Source organism: Halichoerus grypus, chromosome 14 (genome assembly GCF_964656455.1).
Source record: "Halichoerus grypus chromosome 14, mHalGry1.hap1.1, whole genome shotgun sequence".
NCBI lineage: Eukaryota > Metazoa > Chordata > Mammalia > Carnivora > Phocidae > Halichoerus > Halichoerus grypus.
Genome location: NC_135725.1, coordinates 37,513,817 through 37,522,091, shown reverse-complemented (window position 1 = coordinate 37,522,091; position 8,275 = coordinate 37,513,817). Strand labels below are relative to the sequence as shown.

Here is an 8,275-nt window from a genome sequence, read left to right as displayed (position 1 = left end):
GTCCTGAGGAGCAGTCATTAATAAGCCCTCTTGGGAGATATTCCCATGAGACAAAGCAATCAATCACACTGAATACTATTCAGTGGTTAGTTTGGGATTGCACCCCTGAATCAGCTCTCCCTTTTTCCCTGTCTCACTTTCCTTTGCCCTCACCCCTGCTCCCTAAGATCATACTCCTGAAGGAAGCATTAACACCTAAGTCTTTGCTTCAGGCTCTGTTTCTAAGAAATAGTCTAAGACAGTTGATATCAGCAATGGCCCTAGAAAGTGGATCCTTAGGATAATTTATTAAAGCTGCATTACTGACCAGTCTCATTGCAATAGGGATACCTTTGCTAGTGTTACAGGGGCTGATGATTAGCTCTGGCATATCATGACATCACTATTACTAAGGCTTTCCCTTGTGGTTAATGGGGATAAGGTGTAGGTGGAAGATAAGACCTTAGGATGTGCAGTGGCTGTATGCTTATATGGTATGGGACAATGATAATTATAGGGACTGTGGACTGGGCTGGCTTTTGTTAATGATACTGGGATCTTTGAAGGAGAAAATTATAGGCTTAGAGTAGTCAATTGCCAACTTGAGGCACTCTGTGAAAGCCAGAGGCCCTGTAGGGCTTCATGTATGCAGAGCCTTAACATCTATGAGTACAGGGCACTTTGCAGAAAATCAGACCCAAGATTCAATTTTAAATGTGAAAGAAATACAAAGGAGACCAAATATGTTGCCTTGAGAGATCTCATCTATTTAGTTTAGGATTGCAGTTGGGAAAGAGTAAGCTTTTGAGAATTGAGATGGGGGTTGTTTTTGGACAGAACTGAGAATTTTGAACTCCATATTCCCCTGAACAAAAGCAGAAACAGTTTTTCCCCCTTGACAGAAGACAGCAGTTTTTCTAGCTTGGAGTACCTGAGAAGACCTCATGGAGGCAGATGCCTCCCAAAATATTTCTTGTGCTCTTCAGTAGCTGCCCGGTCAACACTTATTTCCAGTCCCCTTACAAAGCAAGGGAATCAGTACTCCCTCCAGGACAAAATTATTTAATCACCGATTGGAACCGTAGGAACTGATTGACATGTACAGGATAGGAACTGTGGGATAATTGTGGTTGTAGATCCTAAAAGTGTCAGAACATAGTTGTAAAATATTAAGTTTGGCATGGGTTGACTTCCCTGGGAAAAAGACTCTGAGATGGAGATTTGCATACAAGCTTTTACTGAAAAGTGCTGTTGGAAATATCACTTGTTTGCTAATGAGGAGAACAGGATTGGGCAAAGGGAGAAACTGAACTGCTGTGATACATTTGAAGAAGGGGTCTCAGTCAATCCCACGAAGAGATCTGGAGCACCTAATTTGTCTGAGGTTGAATCAAGGGAAAAGGCTTGTGGATTGCTTCATAGAGCAGTTCAGTTCATTTATGTGTGCTGACCACTGGTGGGAGAAGAACTTGTTGAGGCAGCTCTCTGTGGCCAAAGGCAAGACTCAGAAACAGACTCAGCTGTGAAGCATTGACCAGCACTGGCAAGAGCCAGGTTAAATCATACCTCAGTCTTGATTACAGAACTGGGAAGCACACCACAGCAAACACAATGATGTGGGAGAATTTATTGAATTTGAACCACTCAGTCCTAAAATGAGAGTCAATACATGAAGTAGAGTCAATCCTCAGAATCTGTTGAGGTGACTCCTTGAAGCCTGAATACAATCTTAGCCTACAGTGAATGAGGTGGGAATGTCAGTTCCTCCTTGCCAAAATATGAAGGGAGAAAGAAATTCTCAAGGAATAGAGATGTTAAGAAGGATTATGATGTACAACTTGAGAATGTACCATCAAACTATTTTCCCATAGTATTCAAAGAGGCCATTTCCTTCACTGGGGTAATGCAATATAGAAACATTGTTAGGGCATGAAGGAAAAACCAACTTAATGTTTCCTGTCCTCCATAAGATTGAATGTCAGTGGAAGATGATGCCATGAAACTGTGCTCTCTCCAGGGTAAGGAAGAATAATTGGATTCTGAAATAGAAAAGTATAGGTGGAAGCACTTAATATTCAGAGACAAGAAAGATTTAATTACTCTAATAGCTAATATAGCTATAGTGGAAGTCAGGGTGTCTTGATATACATGTCTGTGATAATAGCAATAAATCATCGTGTCCTAGAGAAAAGATAGATAAGTGGAGTAGTGTGTTTCTTGACCTATAAAAAATAAATGAATAAATAAATAAATAAATAAATAAATAAATAAATAAATAAGATAATAACTTTTGAACTGATAACTGGCATCAGCCATCAAAAAGGAAAGTTGTGGTTCCTCACAAAAATTCCAAACTTAAGTCAGTTCACAGATCAAAAAGCCATTGGTTGAAGGGGAATCCAGGTCCCTTTGAGAATGAACTCTGTCATATTACTACAAGTAAATTAGATAAATACTTCCCTGATCTTTTCCAAAAAGGACTTGTGGCCAATACTAGTATAACTGTATAGTTGGAAACAGGAATTAAAGATTGATAAATAAAGATTCTGAACTGAGACTGATAATGGAGGAACTGAAATACCAGGAACAGAGGCCTTGGATGCCTGATGATAGGTAGAGTTTTGGCCCAAGACTGTGTCACAATGCAATGTATCTAACATGTCCATACAACTAATCTACAGTTATTTCCCAGGTCCCTAGGCGGGTAATTGAATTCCGATATACTTAACACCTGACAGAATCCTCACATAGATCTATGATCTGTGGAGTAAGAACCATTTTGGTAAACAAACAAACAAACAACACTGTGCTTGTTGCTGCAGCACATACACTAAAATTGGAATGATACAGAGATCAGCATGGCCCCTGCGCAAGGATGACATGCAAATTCGTGAAGTGTTCCATATTAACCCCCCCCCCACACACACACACATACACACAAAAAGCCAACTAGAAGTTGTCTTCTGTCCTGGAGAATATATAAAAGCAATACCATATTGCAGGAATTATAATGATAAGCATCACCGTCAAATACTTAAGGAAAACAGGAGTAGTGGTTCCTATGATATTCCCATTCAATTCATCTACTATGCTGTTAGAAGAAAGTCAATTAAGAAAATTGATCCCAGGGGCACCTGGGTGGCTCAGTCAGTTACGAGTCTGCCTTTGGCTCAGGTCTTGATCCCGGAAACTAGGATGGAGCCCCACATCAGGTTCCCTGCTCAGCACGGAGCCTGCCTCTTCCTCTGGCCTTCCCCCTCTCTTGTGCTGACTCTCTCGTGCTCTCTGTCTCTCTCTCTCAAATAAATAAATAATAATTTTTTTAAATTGATCCTGACTGATAGATGGCTATGGAATGACTACCCTAATTATCTAAGATATAGCCCCAAGTGCAACTGCATGCTTAATATGTTATATTTATTGATGCAATACCACATTCCCCTGGCACTTGACACATGTGAATTTATTTGGCATTTACATTTTTCTTGATCTAGCAGAAAAGAGGACCAAAACTAGTTTGCCATCACATAGTAGGGATAGTGTAATAGGGACAGCATTCACCGGTTGTCAGAGGGCTATGTTAAATAATTCTCACGCTCATGATATGTTCTGCAGGAACACTGATCCTATTGTTATTCTGCAAAACATCATGTTGGGTTACTATAATTATGTATCACTCTAATTAAACCCTATAATCAGGAAATAACAAGTGTTCTATAAGCCCTAGGAAGATAGCAGAATTCCAGAGAGTGAGGAAAAATCCTGTTGAAGAGGCAGGATCCTGTCATATCAGGGAATACCTTAGGGGTTTAAGTCAACTAGAGCATATTAGAACATTTTTGTTAATAAGAGTAAAAATTTAATGCACCTCACATTTCTTACTTATAGTAGTTGGTGGGCCTCTTTGGATTTTTTGAAGCAGCATATAACATACTTTAAAATACTGTTATGAACCATTTATTGAATGACTCATAAAATGACACTTTTTAGCAGAACATAACAGCAAGAAAGTATTCTGCAAAGTCAAACTATGGTGCAAGCTGCTCTATCATGCAAAGTATGTGACTCAGAAGATCTGATAGCGCTAGAGATATCTATGGTATATTTAAAATGCTATATTGAATCTCTGGCAAGCCCCCGTAAGAAAAATTGATGTGTAGAATCATAGACTGGAGAGCAAAGTCAAGCTTTCTACAGCCAACAAATTAATTTTCATTGAAAAAAAAAACCTTCTAGTATTCTACTAGGTCCTAGTATGGAAAGATCCTGACCATGGGATGCCAGATGTCTGTGTAACCACACTTCCTCATCCTAACTTGGGTATTATTAGACCTGCTGAGTCATAAGTTTGGGAATGTAAAGCAGTAACCCATCGTACAATACAAATGGTATATGGGTTTTGATCTGAGCAAATCTAGAAAGCATGAGAAAATCAGATGAACACGTGGTCAGAATTCCCTTATCATTAACCTCAATTGCATTGACATTCTCTTTCAAGATTATACCTATGGCCTTCTGGGAGTATTTCCTGTCAACAATCCATATAGAATAAAAATAAAATGAGGACTGCTTCACAGATGAACTGGTTTAAAGGAGATAATGCCTCTAAATGAAATTTCGTGACTGATTGGAAATGTATCTCATCTCTTGGGAGAGAAGTGAGGACATCCTACAAATATGGAGGTACCATGTTATATTCAGTAGCTGAATATTAAGGAACGCATCAGTAGATCTGAGGACTGGTCAGACAGACACTTCTCATGTGCTACTGGAGATTATCTCAACCTCACTATCTCTGGCAAACTTGACTCTTTGCTCCAGACTAAGCCACTATTCTGATAACCCACTGCGTGTGGGATTATACCACCTTCAGCAGGTATAATCCAATTGTGTCTTATCCCATGGATATTCTGAAAACCATTTATCTCCTACTTTGGCACTTTCCTGTTCCCTGAAGAATGAGATGTGAGTATATTCAAGGCCACCATATATCCAACCCAGAAATGCAAATGAAATCACAATCTAGTAGGTGAAATTTGATCATTAAAAGATGGGATCCAGAGGCTAAATTCTACTCCAAACCTCAGAATAAATATCCTGAGCAAAGTTTATCTTTCGGACGATAATCTCATGAGTTTGAGTCATCTTGACACTAAGTGATGGCCAGGTTAGTAACACATTCTTATATTTGCTCTCCCTCTTTTATTTTTCTTTTCCCTCACTTCTGTTTCTAAGTAAAGTAGTGGGTGACGCTGAAAACATTGCTTAAGGTTCTTTTTTTTTATGTTATGTTAATCACCATGCATTACATCATTAGTTTTTGATGTAGTGTTCCATGATTCATTGTTTGTGTATAATACCCAGTGCTGGGGCACCTGGGTGGCTCAGTCGTTAAGCGTCTGCCTTCGGTTCAGGTCATGATCCCACAGTCCTGGGATCTAGCCCAGCATCAGTCTCTCTGCTCAGCAGGAAGCATGCTTCTCCCTCTCCACTCCCCCTGCTTGTGTTCCCTCTCTCGCTGTGTCTCTCTCTGTCAAATAAATAAATAAAATCTTTAAAAAAACAAAAAACAAAACACCCAGTGCTCCATTCAGTACATGCCCTCTTTAATACCCATCACCAGGCTAACCCATTCCCCTACCCCCCTCCCTTCTAGAACCCTGTTTCTTTCTCAGAGTCCATAGTCTCTCATGGTTTGTCTCTCCCTCTGATTTCCTCCCTTCATTCTTCCTTTCCTGCTTTCTTCTTCTTCTTCTTCTTCTTCTTCTTCTTCTTCTTCTTCTTCTTCTTTTTTAGCATATAACGTATTATTTGTTTCAGAGGTACAGGTCTGTGATTCAACAGTGCTTCAGGTTCTGCTATGTGGGAAGCAAAGCTAAGATAGAGAAGATAGGAGGTGGGACCAGGCAGCCAGACCCTTAATTTGCTCTTAACTACTACTATCCAGGAATACTTCCAAGGTCAATAGCCTCCCTTCCATTTACCCTTGTGTTCTGTGCTTAAATAGTCTAAGTAAGTATACCGCTTTGTATTTCTCCTATGCTTTGTGTTTTTCTTAAGAATTATTATGTCTTTGAAAAATTAGATATTGTAGTCTTTAAGATTAGGCTGTCTTCTGCTAATTAAATGCTACTCATCAATTCTCTGTGGTAATTTTATTATGTACAGTATGGCCCATTAAGAATTAAACTGAAACCACCATATACATTCACCTTACGATTAATTGCAACTATGGTGCTTCAGCAAGGCATGCAAACTTCGTTCATTGTCAGTAGTAGTGATGGCACTAAAATATCCCTTAGGCTGAAATAGTAAAATATCTCCATTTTTTTATTATGTTATGTTAATCACCTTACATTACATCATTAGTTTTTGATGTAGAGTTCCATGATTCATTGTTTGCGTATAACACCCAGTGCTCCATGCCGAACGTTCCCTCTTTAATACCCATCACCAGGCTAACCCATCCCCCCACCCCCCTCCCCTCTAGAACCCTCAGTTTGTTTTTCAGAGTCCATCGTCTCTCATGGTTCGTCTCCCCCTCCGATTCCCCCCCCTTCATTTTCCCCTTCTGCTATCTTCTTCTTTTTTTAACATATAATGTATTATTTGTTTCAGAGGTACAGGTCTGTGATTCAACAGTCTTACACAATTCACAGCGCTCACCATAGCACATACCATTTTTTTAAAAAAATAGTTTCTGAAGAAGAGAAAGTTCCTTAAGAGGAGAAAGAAGAAAAAATAATATAAAAAGAAATTAATACAACTTTGACTTAATCATATCAGTTGCCAAGAGAGGAAAAAGGGAGCTGTCTTAAGACATTTTTAATAAAACATATTAACAAAGAATGTTTTAAAAATGAGCATCTGTTATAAAACCAAAATATTTCTCACATCTTTATTTGTATGTTTGTTTGTACCAAGATAAGTGCTAAAAATTATTTGTAGTACGTTAGAATAAAAATATATGCACCCATATAAACACACACAAACAAAGATAATAAAAAACGAAAGCCCAACAGTTAGTTCTAAGATTCCTAGCAATCAGGACAAAATAGAAAGTATATTTCTTGTCTACTGTCAAGGAAGCTAACACAAAAGAGAAAATATATTCTTTTTCTTCCCCAGACCATATGCTTATAAAGGAGATATACAATAAATTTTAATGTAAAAGACTTTAAATAAAAAAATGCAGATTTTTGGTAACTATTTTATTGCAAATAGATGGCTATTTTTTTTTTAGAATAGATGGCTATTTTAAAAAACAATCAAAGATATCTTCAAAATACACCCATTGCTTTCTTACACTGGGAAATTTATGTTTGCAGTCAAACTGAGTATTCTTTATGAAATCCTTTCTTTAAGCTAATTTATTTATTTATTTTTAAAGATTTTATTTATTTATTTGACAGAGACACAGTGAGAGAGGTTAACACAAGCAGGAGGAGTGGGAGAGAGAGAAGCAGGCTTCCCGCAGAGCAGGGAGCCCAATGCGGGGCTCGATCCCAGGACCCTGAGATCATGACCTGAGCCGAAGGCAGACGCTTAACAACTGAGCCACCCAGGCACCCCCTTTAAGCTAATTTAAATCATTATTATTTAAAATGTATCTCATGATGCTGGCAATGACCTCTGATGTTGAATTTCACAGAACAGATATAGAGATCCAGAGGACCACAAAAGAGGATAATGATCTGTCATATATTTCTTTATTCTTTGGCTCCCAATCTCTGTTATTTTTTGTTTTTTTTTTCACTCTTATTGAAGCAGGAGAGTATGTATCCCCTTTGAAGGGGTTCTACAGTGTAGTAAAAATAGCTTATTCTTTTTGGTCAGGTATATATGGACTTAAACCTAGCTTCAGACATTTAATAGTTACATGACCTTAGGTATATCAGTAACTTTGTCTCTGTGCCTCAACTTGTGCAAATATAAAAATAAAATAGAACTATTTTTTAACTTAAGCATTAAATAGAAAGCACATATACTGTCTTATTTCTCCTTCCTTATAATTCCAGGATTTATAGCAACTAATACAAAGTCACCTGCTCAGAATCAAGGTCACTGCCACCTCCGTTAGAATATTTAAACTTTACTAGGACATACAAGAGATTAACAACTGAATAAAGGAGAAGCAAAGTATTTTTTGGATCAGTGAGTACAGTTTCAGAAATAACCACCAGTTTTTCTTTTTGAGCTTCAAATGTTTCAATAGTGGTAAAAATGACCAGAAATCATTATTCTAGATTACTTCTTTCTACTTTGATTGATAGCAAGACTTTGATTCATCTATAGA

The 8,275-nt window shown here is 38.0% G+C and overlaps 1 non-coding gene across 1 annotated transcript; it reads left to right on the top strand.

Annotated features, from left to right (window-relative positions):
- Positions 1 to 2,785: 2,785 nt before the first annotated feature.
- Positions 2,786 to 2,889, top strand: LOC118528390 (U6 spliceosomal RNA). The gene has a single exon (XR_004913623.1). It is a non-coding gene; the product is annotated as a U6 spliceosomal RNA (small nuclear RNA).
- The last annotated feature ends 5,386 nt before the right edge of the window (positions 2,890 to 8,275 follow it).